This window comes from Hyla sarda, chromosome 4 (genome assembly GCF_029499605.1).
Source record: "Hyla sarda isolate aHylSar1 chromosome 4, aHylSar1.hap1, whole genome shotgun sequence".
NCBI classification, from domain to species: domain Eukaryota; kingdom Metazoa; phylum Chordata; class Amphibia; order Anura; family Hylidae; genus Hyla; species Hyla sarda.
This window is the reverse complement of record NC_079192.1, coordinates 30,322,117-30,337,776: the sequence shown is the minus strand read 5'-3', so window position 1 is coordinate 30,337,776 and position 15,660 is coordinate 30,322,117. Positions and strand designations below refer to the sequence as shown.

At 48.1% G+C, this 15,660-nt stretch overlaps 1 protein-coding gene across 7 annotated transcripts in view; it reads left to right on the top strand.

Annotated features, from left to right (window-relative positions):
- LOC130367694 (surfeit locus protein 4-like) overlaps positions 1-15,660 on the top strand; it is a 644,664-nt gene that overhangs the window by 124,908 nt on the left and 504,096 nt on the right. For 2 of the 7 annotated variants that reach the window (XM_056570308.1, XM_056570307.1), the window contains exon 3: positions 1,450-1,509. The exons of the other annotated variants lie outside the window; for them this stretch is intronic. The gene's annotated coding sequence lies outside the window, so the exon portion shown is untranslated. The remainder of the gene's footprint in view (positions 1-1,449; positions 1,510-15,660) is intronic. 7 annotated transcript variants of the gene reach the window in all.

The window sequence follows — 15,660 nt, the reverse complement described above, 5'->3', positions numbered from 1 at the left end:
AATCTATGAATCCAGCTAGCACCTTTTTGACTTTTTCCCATGTAAAAGATGTAAGATGTGTATATCTACCCAAAATAAAAATCCAACATATAAAATCACCAACCAGAAGGAAAAATTAAACTACAAAATAAAAAGCCATATCCACTACAAAACTTCAGGAGTGATATATGGAATTGCAAAACTATCAAGAGTGGAATCAAGATGGATATATAATATGAACACTTTAATGCCACACGGCCTTAACTCAGAATTTGAACTCTTTGGTTTTTTGGAAAATTAATACTTATTATCTGCACATTAAAACTTAATAATAACAATAAAAATAAAAATATAGGGCTATCAGACATTTACACATCTTACACATATCAGGTTATAAAAACAAGCAAAAATAGACAGCGGCTATTAATAGTACTATTACAGGAAAGTCCTTTTCCCCTATTCGCAATCTATATAAGGATCAGGAAGACTATCAACTTACCATTCCCTGACGAAGGAAGCCGATATTGCTTCTGAAACGCGTTGGAAGGAACTTTGAGTCTTCTCACATTCCGTAGTGACGTCACTAACAGAACACGATCTGAAACCTTAGCAACCATCAAGCTGACCGCGAAGCAGGGTGAATACGGTTGAGACGCCACCGGCCGGGGCGTGCTCCCGTTATCCCCAACTGGACTTTCCACAAGAAGAATTCAGGAACGAAAAAAACCGCTGCAGAAACGCATCGAAACCGCAAGTACAAACAAAACAAGAAGCAATCTATAGGCAACACTGTGCAGGTTAGGTGTGTTCATGCAAATAACTAGTGGGCACTCTTGCACATATAGTGCCAAAAGTGTGCACCACTAATAGATATCTCTTGATTTACATGGCCGTTGCCGCTACCACTAATCACATACCACTTTACTAATAGTGCTAAGATCTAACCAGTCCTCACTACAGGTCAATACAGGTATATGTACAAACCCTATACCCCATATATATCTCTACATACCGGTATACCATCTTTTCAGAAACATTCATTACTAATGGGCATTCTTTGACTTGTAGTGCCGCCCCTTTCAACTCTATATATAGGAAAAGCAACCAAATACCACTATTGGGCAACTATAAGGATCATCTACTCCTTATCACCACCATATATAGGTATATATATACCTCCTTCAACTTCTTTATATATATATATATATATATATATATATACAATCTACTTGCGGTCTTTGTATATTACTTCCACTTATACTTGTTTTTTATCCGTAACTTGCTACTATTCATTGTTTTACAATTCATCATTTGTACCACTAGTGCATTTTAATTATTTTATCTATATCCACTTATTGTCAATTACAGCACCAGTGCACTTTATATATCTACACTGATTTATTGCTACTTTATATACAGCACTAGTGCACTTTATTCTATTACATTCATTTATTTTTTTCATTGTAACAGCTCAATTAACCCTGCATATATCCCAACACCACATCTACTATATTAATCCGATCTACGCAGGTATGTGTTATCCCATATATCATTAACTAAGCGTGTACTGGTGTATATGTGTATTTTACACATATATAAATTATTCATTTAAACTATTGCACTATATGAGGAACGAGTACTCATATCTCAGTATCACAGCTAGCTACATCCACAAATTTTCAAGCTCACAGCGCTTGTCATATACTAAATAATAAAAAAATAAATAAAAAAAATGTAATACCTTCTACAGATTTGTAAATTACTTCTATTAAAAAATCTTAATCCTTCCAATAGTTATTAGCTTCTGAAGTTGAGTTGTTGTTTTCTGTCTAACTGCTCTCTGATGACTCACGTCCTGAGCTGTGCAGTTCCTATGGGGATATTCTCCCATCATGCACAGCTCCCAGGACGTGACATCATCATTGAGCAGTTAGACAGAAAACTTCAGAAGCTAATAACTATTGAAAGGATTAAGATTTTTTAATAGAAGTCATTTACAAATCTGTTTAACTTTCCGGAGCCAGTTGATATATATAAAAAAAAGGTTTTGCCTGGAATACCCCTTTAAGGACCAAGCCCATTTTCACCTTAAGGACCAGAGTTTTTTTTTGCATATCTGAACACTGTCACTTTAAGCATTAATAACTCTGGGATGCTTTTACTTTTTTATTCTGATTCCGAGATTCTTTTTTCGTTACATATTCTACTTTATGTCAGTGGTAAATTTTTGTCGATACTTGCATCATTTCTTGGTGAAAAGTTCAAAAATTTGATAAAAAATTTGAAAATTTAGCATTGTTTTTAACTTTGAAACTCTCTGCTTATAAGGAAAATAGACACCACACCAAATAAATGATATATTGATTCACATATACAATATGTCTACTTTCTATTTGCATCATAAAGGTGAGATGTTTTTACTTTTGGAAGACATCAGAGGGCTTCAAATTTCAGCAGCAATTTTCCAATTTTTCACAAAATTTTCCAAATCAGAATTTTTCAGTGACCAGTTCAGTTTTGAAGTGGATTTGAAGGGCCTTTATATTAGAAATACCCCACAAATGACCCCATTATAAAAACTGCACCCCTCAAAGTATTCAAAATGACATTCAGAAAGTGTTAACCCTTTAGGTGTTTCACAGGAATAGTAGCAAGTGAAGGAGAAAATTCAAAATCTTCTTGTAGACCTAGTTTTTGAAATTTTAAAAGGAGAAAAAGCCCCCAAAAATTGTAACCCAATTTCTCTCAAGTAAGGAGATACCTCATATGTGTATGTAAAGTGTTCAGCGGGCGCAGTAGAGGGCTTAGAAGGGAAGGAGCAACAATGGGATTTTGGAGCGTGAGTTTTTCTGAAATGGTTTTTGGAGGGCATGTCACATTTAGGAAGCCCCTATGGTTCCAGAAAAAAAAAAAACATGGCATATTATTTTGTCCTCCCAGACCTGGACTAAAGCATCCGTTAGCTCCTGGACAGTCTATGGTGCAACGTGGATGTCACGATTCGGCTAGCTGGATGTGGATCCTCTGTGTCAGCGAGAGATTGGCGTGGACCGTGTCGGTGGACCGGTTCTAAGATGCTACTGGTATTCACCAGAGCCCGCCGCAAAGCAGGATGGTCTTGCTGCGGCGATAGCAACCAGGTCGTATCCACCGGCAACGGCTCAACCTCGCTGACTGCTGAGAAGGCGTGGGACAGAAGGACTAGGCAGAGGCAAGGTCAGACGTAGCAGAAGGTCGGGGCAGGCGGCAAGGTTCGTAGTCAATGTGGATAGCAGAAGATCTGGAACACAGGCTTTGGACAACACTAAACGCTTTCACTGGCACAAGGCAACAAGATCCGGCAGGGAAGTGAAGGGGAAGTGAGGTAATATAGCCAGGGAGCAGGTGGACTCTAATTAGGCTGATTGGGCCAGGCACCAATCATTGGTGCACTGGTCCTTTAAATCTTAAAGAGCTGGCGCGCGCACCCTAAGGAGCTGAGCCGCGCGCGCCAGGGACATGACAGCCGGGGGCCGGGACTGGTGAGTGACTTGGGATGCGATTCGCAAGCGGGCGCATCCCGCTATGCGTATCGCGTCCCCGCCGGCAGTGTCAGTGCAGCGCTCCCGTTCAGCGGGGTCTGACCGGGGCGCTGCAGAGAGAGGAACGCTGCGAGCGCTCCGGGGAGGAGCAGGGACCCGGAGCGCTCGGCGTAACAGTACCCCCCCCCTTAGGTCTCCCCTTATTTTGCCCGGCAATTGCTTCGCGTGGGACGAGAACACTGGGAGCGATTGTAGGGTTTCCCCATCAAAGGCAGGCAGTTCAGCAGGAGTGGGAATGGGGAGGGAGGGCAGAGGGTGAAGCTTGGCACGGGGCAGAGTGTTACCAGGACGGGGGCTATGAGGAGGCAAAGCATAGTCCTGATAGGCTTTGGGGAGACCAGGTGTAGGAGGAGGCACTGAGGCTTGCCTGATGGGACTGGGAGGAGACATGAGGCATTTCTTGCGGTAAGCAGGGCCCCCAATTCTTGATCTCCCCGGTGGTCCAGTCAAGGGTGGGGAGAATGATGCTGGAGCCATGGCAGACCGAGGAGGACTTCAGAGGTACAGTTGGGAAGGACGAACAATTCAATCTTTCGTGATGGGGTCCAATGCACATTAAGAGGGGTTCTGTGCGGTGACGCACAGTACAGTCCAACTTCACTCCGTTGACCGAAGAAATGTAGAGCGGCTTGACGGGACACCGGGATGCAGAACTTATTAACCAAAGAGTCCAGAATAAAATTTCCAGAAGCACCAGAGTCCAAGCAGGCCACGGCTGAGAAGGAGGAGTTGGCAGAAGGAGAAATCCGCACGGGCACAGTGAGATGTGGAGAAGAGGACTTAGTACCAAGAGACGCCACACCCACGTGAGCTGGGTGCGTGCGTTTTCCTAGACGTGGAGGACAAATAGGGCAATCCACCAAGAAATGTTCGGTACTAGCGCAGTACAGACATAGATTTTTTTCCCTACGGCGAGTCCTCTCTTCATGGGTCAGGCGAGACCGATCCACTTGCATAGCCTCCTCGGCGGGAGGCACAGGGGTAGATTGCAAAGGATACTGTGGGAGAGGTGCCCAGAGATCAAGGTCTTTTTCCTGGCGGAGCTCCTGGTGTCTCTCAGAAAAACGCATGTCAATGCTGGTGGCCAAATGGATAAGTTCTTGCAGGTTGGCAGGAATCTCTCGTGCGGCCAGCACATCCTTGATGCTACTGGATAGGCCTTTTTTAAAGGTTGCGCAGAGAGCCTCGTTATTCCAAGATAATTCAGAAGCGAGAGTACGAAATTGGATGGCATACTCGCCTACTGAAGAATTACCCTGGACAAGGTTCAGCAGGGCAGTCTCGGCAGAAGAAGCTCGGGCTGGTTCTTCGAAGACACTACGGACTTCAGCAAAGAAGGGCTGGACTGTGGCTGTGGCAGGATCATTGCGGTCCCAGAGCGGTGTGGCCTAAGACAAGGCCTTTCCAGAAAGAAGACTCACTACGAACGCCACCTTAGACTGTTCTGTAGGAAATTGGTCCGACAACATCTCCATATGTAGGGAACATTGAGATAAGAATCCACGGCAGAGTCTAGAGTCCCCATCAAATTTGTCCGGCAGGGACAAGCGGAGGCTAGGAGCGGCCACTCGCTGCGGAGGAGGTGCAGGAGCTGGCGGAGGAGATGGTTGCTGCTGTAGCAGTGGCAGAAGTTGCTGTAACGTGGTGGTCAACTGCGACAGCTGCTTGTCCTTGTTGGGCAATTTGCTGCGATTGCTGAGCGACCACCGTGGATAGGTCAGCGAGACTTGGCAGCGGCACCTCAGCGGGATCCATGGCCAGATCTACTGTCACAATTCGGCTAGCTGGATGTGGATCCTCTGTGTCAGCGAGGGATTGGCGTGGACCGTGTCGGTGGACCGGTTCTAAGTTGCTACTGGTTATCACCAGAGCCCGCCGCAAAGCGGGATGGTCTTGCTGCGGCGATAGCAACCAGGTCGTATCCACCGGCAAACGGTTCAACCTCGCTGACTGCTGAGAAGGCGTGGGACAGAAGGGACTAGGCAGAGGCAAGGTCAGACATAGCAGAAGGTCGGGGCAGGCGGCAAGGTTCGTAGTCAATGTGGATAGCAGAAGATCTGGAACACAGGCTTTGGACAACACTAAACGCTTTCACTGGCACAAGGCAACAAGATCCGTCAGGGAAGCGCAGGGGAAGTGAGGTAATATAGCCAGGAGCAGGTGGAAGCTAATTAGGCTGATTGGGCCAGGCACCAATCATTGGTGAACTGGCCCTTTAAATCTTAGAGAGCTGGCGCGCGCGCCCTAAGGAGCTGAGCCGCGCGCGCCAGGACATGACAGCCGGGGGCCGGGACAGGTGAGTGACTTGGGATGCGATTCGCGAGCGGGGCGCGTCCCGCTATGCGAATCGCATCCCCGCCGGCAGTGTCAGTGCAGCGCTCCCGGTCAGCGGGTCTGACCGGGGCGCTGCAGAGAGAGGAACGCCGCGAGCGCTCCGGGGAGGAGCAGGGACCCGGAACGCTCGGCGTAACAGTGGAGTTGGTGGATGGAGCGAGACATGATGTCCCAGATGTGCTCAGTCGTATTCAGGTCTGGGGAACGGACGGGCCAGTCCATAGCATCAATGCCTTCCTCTTTCAGGAACTGCTGACACACTCCCCACATGAGGTCTAGCATTGTCTTGCATTAAGAGGAACCCAGGGCCAACCGCACCAGCATATGGTCTCACAAGGGGTCTGAGGATCTCATCTCGGTACCTAATGGCAGTCAGGCTTCCTCTGGCAAGCACATGGAGGGCTGTGCAGCCCCCCAAAGAAATGCTACCCCACACCATTATTGACCTACCGCCAAACCGGTCATGCCGAAGGATGTTGCAGGCAGCAGGACGTTCTCCACGGCGTCTCCAGACTCGTCTGTCACATTTGTCACACATGCTCAGTGTGAACCTGTTTTCATCTGTGAAGAGCACAGGACGACAGTGGCGACTTTGACAATCTTTGTGTTCTCTGGCAAATGCCAAACGTCCTGCACAGTGTTGGGCTGTAAGCACAACCCCCACCTGTGGACGTCGGGCCCTCATACCACCCTCATGGAGTCTTTTTCTGATCGTTTGAATGAACACATGCACATTTGTAGCCTTCTGGAGGTAATTTTGCAGGGCTCTGGCAGTGCTTCTCCTGCTCCTCCTTGCACAGAAGTGGAGGTAGCAGTCCTACTGCTGGGTTGTTGCCCTCCTATGGCCTTCTCCACATCTCCTGATGTACTGCCTGTCTCCTGGTAGCACCTCCATGCTCTGGACACTACGCTGACAGACACAGCAAACCTTTTTGCCACAGATCGCATTGATGTGCCATCCTGGATGAGCTGCACTACCTGAGCCACTTGTGTGGGTTGTAGACTCCGTCTCATGCTACCACTAGAGTGAAAACACTGCCAGCATTTAAAAGTGACCAAAACATCAGCCAGCAAGCATAGCAACTGAGATGTGGTCTGTGGTCACCACCTGCAGAACCACTCATTTATTGGGGGTGTCTTGCTAATTGCCTATAAATACCACCTGTTGTCTGTTCCATTTGCACAACATCATATGAAATTGATTGTCAATCAGTGTTCTTCCTGAGTGGACAGTGTGATTTCACAGAAGTGTCATTGACTTGGAGTTACATTGTGTTGTTTAAGTATTCCCTTTATATTAAAAGTTTAGTTTGATGACAGGTACTCTTTAAAATAAATAGTACTGCTGCTTACAGCAATGAGTTTATTATTTCACTGTTTATCTTGGATTTGAAGGGCTAAATGACATTAAGCAACTATGTAACAATGCAGATATGTAGGTTAGGCATATCCAATATGAATTACACTTCATATGGGGGGGGGGGGGGAGATTTATTAAAACCTGTCCACAGAAAATGTTGCTCAGTTGCTCCTAACAACCAATCAGATCGCTTCTTTCATTTTTGAAAAGGCCCCTGAAAAATGAAAGAAGCGATCTGATTGGTTGCGATGGGCAACTCAGCAACTTTTCCTCTGCACAGGTTTTGATAAATCTCCCCCTTAGTGTGGTGCTGAATGTGAAGACTCGCAGTTAAGTGGGCAGAGCAGAATTTATTGGTAATTCATTTTCTATTGAGAAAATCTTCATAGATTCATGAAGAGCATACATACAGTATGTAGTAGGTGTTGCCCTTATTCAATGAAGAAAGGAAATAGTGTAAGGCTAAGTTCACACTGACAATGCACTCGACCTGTTTTGGGTCTATTCTCCACTTTTTATTTTGGCACAGAATGGACACTGAACGGGTCGGAGCACAACGGACACCAACAGGTCCCATTAACTTTGAACAGGGTCCATCAGGTTTCCATATAGGGTCCCTTGTTTCACAGTAGTTGAGTAGAGAAAAAATTAGAACATGCAGGATTTTTTTTTTCTCCACTCAACTCTTGTAATTTGAACGGACTTCGCTAGCGGATCTCTTCCGAACGGAGTTGAACGCTGACGTGAGCCTACCCTTAATGGGTACTCTGCTCCTAGATATTTTATCCCCATCCAAAGGATAGAGGATAAGATATCTGATCGCGGGGGGGTCTGACCGCTGGGCCCCCCCGCGATCTCTGGGCTAGCACCCCGGTGTCCTAAACACTCATATTCAGAACACCGGCTTCAGGCGGCCGCGACGTCAAGCCATGCCCCCTCCATTCATGATTATGGGAGGGGGTGTGATGGATGTGGTCGCTCCACCACAGCCATCACGCTCCTCCCATAGACATGAATGGAGAGGGTTTGTGACAACATGAACACGGTCGCCTGAAGACAGCGTTCTGAAAAAAAAAAATTTTTTGCATTGGGGTCCCAGAGTTTTAAATTATGCCTATAATCACAGATTACAGCTGTGTGCTAGTGGACACCATGAAACCATCTTATTTTCGGGGGCCGCTTCTAAAAAGAAGGGATTATCCACACTGGAAAATCCCTTTTAACCTAAAAGAGACAGTGCCTGCCTATGATTTCCTTCAGCACCCTTTCACACTGGCAGGTTCAGTCAGGTTTTTGTTGCTCTCAATGGAGTAGTCTGCTGTGCAATTTTTTCTTGTAAAGAAAAAATAAAAGAACAACAGACATGATGTCATTTTGAACCGAGCTTTATGTATATTTCATATGCATGTGTATCGCACCATGTTTTTGCAGTGTCTGGTGGGGGCATACAGTACATGCAGGAGTACCTGGGGTTTTTGCTAAGGAACCTGATGGCCACACACAGCTCCCCTATACCGCTAGGAGGGACACCCAGAAGGGCTACCGCATCCTAACAATCCTGTGAACACACAACACGCAAAAAGTGACACAGTGACAAAAATAAATAAGTGAATGTGTGCAGGTATACTGCCTGGACATCCGCCCTATAGCTATGACAGATGCCACTTTGTTGCATAAATAGTCTCCCATGTTAAAAAAATATACTGTGTAATATACAACAAACTTGCCAAACTTTGATTTTTTTTAAATTAATATTATTGGCTATTATTGATACAAAAAGGCAATTTCTAATCAGAACTATTGGTAAAATTTGCTTCATGTTTCATTTAGGAATCAACATGTTTGCAAAGGTTGACATGTATCTGTTTTTTTTTCTTTAAATGCCAATTCTGTCGCATGGCATTTTTTCCGGCCAAAAAACGCTGCGGACAGATGTTAGCTGTAAATCAATGAGAAATCGCTAAATTCTTTTTCCACTCGTTGTTTTTCAGTTTGACTTTTTTTAATCCTTTTGGCTTTTTTCACTCTTTTTTGGCGGTTTTCAGCTCCTTGGCGGTTTTGCAAAATCACAGCATGTTGAGCCACTGGCGTTTTTTCCCCTGAAATCGTGGCGTTTTTCTCCCATAGAAGTCTAGAAAAACGGTTTTTAATAAAATTTCGTAGTGTACCATTATTTATGTGGGCGGGCAGGGCACTAAAAATGTAGCCGACAATAATAAAAATGTAGTGTGTGTGTATTTTTCACTTTTTATTCTTTATTTTTTAGGTGATACTACTACTCCCAGCATGGAACACACACTGTTCCATGATGGGAGTAGTAGTACCTGTAGAAATTGACAGATCTCCCCGGGTTCCGTTGCGATCCTCCTGTATAATGTATAGATGCGGCGGACGCTCTTCTATGGTCCCCTGCACTGCCGTATATATACACCTATTCATATTTTCCACAGAGAGCTGTAATTGACCAGATGGTTCCAGCCAATCACAACTCTCTGTGGGAAATATGAATGTGTATATATATATATATATATATGTCAGTGCAGGGGACCATAGAAGAGAGGCCGCCCACATCTATTCATTAAACAGGAGGATCACAGCGGGTGTCAGAAGTGACATCCGCTGTGATCTTTCCTTAACTGCAGTTACTAAAGCTCCCAACATGGAACAGAGTGTGCTCCATGATGGGAGTAGTAGTACCTGCAGTTAAGGAAAGATCCCAGCGGGTATCACTCCTTACATCGGCTGTGATCGTCCTTTCTATTGCAGAGATGTGGAGCGGCTCTATACAGTGCTCACATCTCTGCTGTCACGATGCCGGCTGGCAGGTAGTGGATCCTCTGTGCCAGAGAGGGATTGGCGTGGACCGTGCTAGAGGATCGGTTCTAAGTCACTACTGGTTTTCACCAGAGCCCGCCGCAAAGCGGGATGGTCTTGCTGCGGCGGTAGTGACCAGGTCGTATCCCCTAGCAACGGCTCAACCTCTCTGGCTGCTGAAGATAGGCGCGGTACAAGGGAGTAGACAGAAGCAAGGTCGGACGTAGCAGAAGGTCGGGGCAGGCAGCAAGGATCGTAGTCAGGGGCAACGGCAGAAGGTCTGGAATCACAGGCAAGGAACACACAAGGAACGCTTTCACTGGCACTAGGGCAACAAGATCCGGCGAGGGAGTGAAGGGGAAGTGAGGTGATATAGGGAAGTGCACAGGTGTAAACACTAATTGGAACCACTGCACCAATCAGCGGTGCAGTGGCCCTTTAAATCGCAAAGACCCGGCGCGCGCGCGCCCTAGGGAGCGGGGCCGCGCGCGCCGGGACAGAACTGACGGGGAGCGAGTAAGGTACGGGAGCCGGGGTGCGCATCGCGAGCGGGCGCTACCCGCATCGCGAATCGCATCCCGGCCGGAGGTGGTAACGCAGCGCCCCGGGTCCGTGGAACCGACCGGGGCGCTGCAGTGAGGGAAGTGTAGCGAGCGCTCCGGGGAGGAGCGGGGACCCGGAGCGCTCGGCGTAACAGTACCCCCCCCCTTGGGTCTCCCCCTCTTCTTGGGGCCTGAGAACCTGAGGATCAGACTTTTGTCCAGGATATTGTCCTCAGGTTCCCAGGACCTCTCTTCTGGACCACAACCCTCCCAATCCACTAAAAAAAAAGTTCTTCCCCTGACCTTTTTAGAGGCCAAAATCTCTTTGACAGAGAAGATGTCCGAGGAGCCGGAAACAGGAGTGGGAGGAACAGATTTAGGAGAAAAACGGTTGAGGATGAGAGGTTTAAGAAGAGAGACGTGAAAGGCATTAGGGATACGAAGAGAAGGAGGAAGAAGAAGTTTGTAAGAGACAGGATTAATTTGACACAAAACTTTAAAAGGACCAAGATAGCGTGGTCCCAACTTATAGCTCGGGACACGGAAACGGACATATTTAGCGGAGAGCCATACCTTGTCTCCAGGGGAAAAAATGGGAGGAGCTCTTCTTTTCTTATCTGCGAATCTCTTCATGCGAGAAGAAGCCTGTAAGAGAGAATTTTGGGTCTCTTTCCATATGGTGGAAAGATCACGAGAAATTTCATCCACAGCGGGCAGACCAGAGGGCAAGGGGGTAGGGAGGGGGGGAAGAGGGTGACGGCCGTACACCACGAAAAACGGAGATTTGGAGGAAGATTCAGAGATTCTGAAATTATACGAGAATTCGGCCCAAGGTAGAAGATCTGCCCAGTCATCCTGGCGGGAGGAAACAAAATGTCGTAAATAGTCACCCAAGATCTGGTTAATTCTCTCTACTTGTCCATTGGATTGAGGATGGTATGCAGAAGAAAAATTTAATTTAATCTTGAGTTGTTTACAGAGAGCCCTCCAGAATTTAGACACAAATTGGACGCCTCTATCCGAGACGATCTGTGTAGGCAACCCGTGAAGACGAAAAATGTGTACAAAAAATTGTTTAGCCAACTGAGGCGCTGAAGGAAGACCAGGAAGAGGGATGAAATGTGCCATTTTGGAGAATCGATCAACGACCACCCAAATAACAGTGTTGCCATGGGATGGGGGTAAGTCAGTAATAAAATCCATACCAATCAGAGACCAAGGTTGTTCGGGGACAGGTAGAGGATGAAGAAAACCAGCGGGCTTCTGGCGAGGAGTCTTATCCCGGGCACAGATAGTGCAGGCTCGCACAAAGTCCACCACATCAGTCTCTAGAGTCGGCCACCAATAGAAGCGAGAGATGAGTTGCACAGATTTCTTGATGCCCGCATGACCTGCGAGATGGGAGGAGTGACCCCATTTGAGGATCCCAAGGCGTTGGCGTGGAGAAACAAAGGTCTTTCCTGGAGGAGTTTGCCTGATGGAGGCTGGAGAAGTGGAAATCAGGCAGTCAGGAGGAATGATGTGTTGAGGAGAGAGTTCAATTTCAGAGGCATCTGAGGAACGAGAGAGAGCATCGGCCCTAATGTTTTTATCAGCAGGCCGAAAGTGAATTTCAAAATTAAATCGGGCAAAGAACAGAGACCACCTGGCCTGACGAGGATTCAGCCGTTGGGCAGACTGGAGGTAGGAGAGGTTCTTGTGATCGGTGTAAATAATAACTGGAAATCTTGATCCCTCCAGCAGATGCCTCCATTCCTCAAGTGCTAATTTAATGGCTAGAAGCTCTCGATCCCCGATGGAGTAGTTCCTCTCCGCCGGAGAGAAGGTCCTGGAAAAAAAACCACAAGTAACAGCATGCCCGGAAGAGTTTTTTTGTAGAAGGACAGCTCCAGCTCCCACTGAGGAGGCATCAACCTCCAATAGGAAGGGTTTAGATGGGTCAGGTCTGGAGAGCACGGGAGCCGAAGAAAAGGCAGACTTGAGTCGTTTAAAGGCGTCTTCCGCTTGAGGAGGCCAAGACTTGGGATCGGCATTTTTTTTTGTTAAAGCCACAATAGGAGCCACAATGGTAGAAAAATGTGGAATAAATTGCCTGTAATAATTGGCGAACCCCAAAAAACGTTGGATGGCACGGAGTCCGGAGGGGCGTGGCCAATCTAAGACGGCAGAGAGTTTATCTGGGTCCATTTGTAGTCCCTGGCCAGAGACCAAGTATCCTAGAAAAGGAAGAGATTGGCATTCAAACAGACATTTCTCTATTTTGGCATAGAGTTGATTATCACGAAGTCTCTGAAGAACCATACGGACATGCTGGCGGTGTTCTTCAAGATTGGCAGAAAAAATCAGGATATCGTCCAGATATACAACAACACAGGAGTATAGTAGATCACGAAAAATTTCATTAACAAAGTCTTGGAAGACGGCAGGGGCGTTGCATAGACCAAAGGGCATGACCAGATACTCAAAGTGTCCATCTCTGGTGTTAAATGCCGTTTTCCATTCATCCCCCTCTCTGATGCGGATGAGATTATAAGCACCTCTTAAGTCCAGTTTGGTAAAAATATGGGCACCTTGGAGACGATCAAAGAGTTCAGAGATGAGGGGTAGGGGGTAGCGGTTCTTAACCGTGATTTTATTAAGACCGCGGTAGTCAATGCAAGGACGTAGAGAGCCATCTTTTTTGGACACAAAGAAAAATCCGGCTCCGGCAGGAGAGGAGGATTTACGGATAAAGCCCTTTTTTAAATTTTCTTGGACGTATTCAGACATGGCAAGAGTCTCTGGGACGGACAGAGGATAGATTCTGCCCCGGGGTGGAGTAGTGCCCGGGAGGAGGTCAATGGGACAATCATAAGGCCTGTGAGGAGGTAGAGTCTCAGCTTGTTTTTTGCAAAAAACGTCCGCAAAGTCCATATAGGCCTTAGGGAGACCGGTTACATGAGGAAGCACAGGGACACGGCAAGGTTTACTGGGAACCGGTTTTAAGCAGTCCTTGGAACAAGAGGGCCCCCAACTCTTGATCTCCCCAGTGGACCAATCCAGGATTGGGGAATGGAGTTGAAGCCAGGGAAGTCCAAGAAGGATTTCAGAAGTGCAATTGGGGAGGACCAACAGTTCAATCCTCTCGTGATGAGATCCGATGCACATTAGAAGGGGCTCCGTGCGGAAACGTATAGTACAGTCCAATCTTTCATTGTTTACACAATTGATGTAGAGGGGTCTGGCGAGACTGGTCACCGGGATGTTGAACCTGTTGACGAGAGAGGCTAAGATGAAATTTCCTGCAGATCCAGAGTCCAAGAAGGCCACAGCAGAGAAGGAGAAGGCAGAGGCAGACATCCGCACAGGCACAGTAAGACGTGGAGAAGCAGAGTAGACATCAAGGACTGTCTCACCTTTGTGCGGAGTCAGCGGACGTCTTTCCAGGCGGGGAGGACGGATAGGACAATCCTTCAGGAAGTGTTCGGTACTAGCACAGTACAGGCAGAGATTCTCCATGCGGCGTCGTGTCCTCTCTTGGGGTGTCAGGCGAGACCGGTCGACCTGCATAGCCTCCACGGCGGGAGGCACAGGAACAGATTGCAGGGGACCAGAGGAGAGAGGAGCCGGGGAGAAGAAACGCCTCGTGCGAACAGAGTCCATATCCTGGCGGAGCTCCTGACGCCGTTCGGAAAAACGCATGTCAATGCGAGTGGCAAGATGGATGAGTTCATGTAGGTTAGCAGGGATTTCTCGTGCGGCCAGAACATCTTTAATGTTGCTGGATAGGCCTTTTTTAAAGGTCGCGCAGAGTGCCTCATTATTCCAGGATAATTCTGAAGCAAGGGTACGGAACTGTACGGCATACTCGCCAACGGAAGAATTACCCTGGACCAGGTTCAACAGGGCAGTCTCAGCAGAAGAGGCTCGGGCAGGTTCCTCAAAGACACTTCGAATTTCCGAGAAGAAGGAGTGTACAGAGGCAGTGACGGGGTCATTGCGGTCCCAGAGCGGTGTGGCCCAAGCCAGGGCTTTTCCAGACAGCAGGCTGACTACGAAAGCCACCTTAGACCTTTCAGTGGGGAACTGGTCCGACATCATCTCCAAGTGTAATGAACATTGGGAAAGAAAGCCACGGCAAAACTTAGAGTCCCCATCAAATTTATCCGGCAAGGATAGTCGTATTCCAGAAGCGGCCACTCGCTGCGGAGGAGGTACAGGAGCTGGCGGAGGAGATGATTGCTGGAGCTGTGGTAGTAACTGTTGTAGCATAACAGTCAGTTGAGACAGCTGTTGGCCTTGTTGCGCAATCTGTTGTGACTGCTGGGCGACCACCGTGGTGAGGTCAGCGACAACTGGCAGAGGAACTTCAGCGGGATCCATGGCCGGATCTACTGTCACGATGCCGGCTGGCAGGTAGTGGATCCTCTGTGCCAGAGAGGGATTGGCGTGGACCGTGCTAGAGGATCGGTTCTAAGTCACTACTGGTTTTCACCAGAGCCCGCCGCAAAGCGGGATGGTCTTGCTGCGGCGGTAGTGACCAGGTCGTATCCCCTAGCAACGGCTCAACCTCTCTGGCTGCTGAAGATAGGCGCGGTACAAGGGAGTAGACAGAAGCAAGGTCGGACGTAGCAGAAGGTCGGGGCAGGCAGCAAGGATCGTAGTCAGGGGCAACGGCAGAAGGTCTGGAATCACAGGCAAGGAACACACAAGGAACGCTTTCACTGGCACTAGGGCAACAAGATCCGGCGAGGGAGTGAAGGGGAAGTGAGGTGATATAGGGAAGTGCACAGGTGTAAACACTAATTGGAACCACTGCACCAATCAGCGGTGCAGTGGCCCTTTAAATCGCAAAGACCCGGCGCGCGCGCGCCCTAGGGAGCGGGGCCGCGCGCGCCGGGACAGAACTGACGGGGAGCGAGTAAGGTACGGGAGCCGGGGTGCGCATCGCGAGCGGGCGCTACCCGCATCGCGAATCGCATCCCGGCCGGAGGTGGTAACGCAGCGCCCCGGGTCCGTGGAACCGACCGGGGCGCTGCAGTGAGGGAAGTGTAGCGAGCGCTCCGGGGAG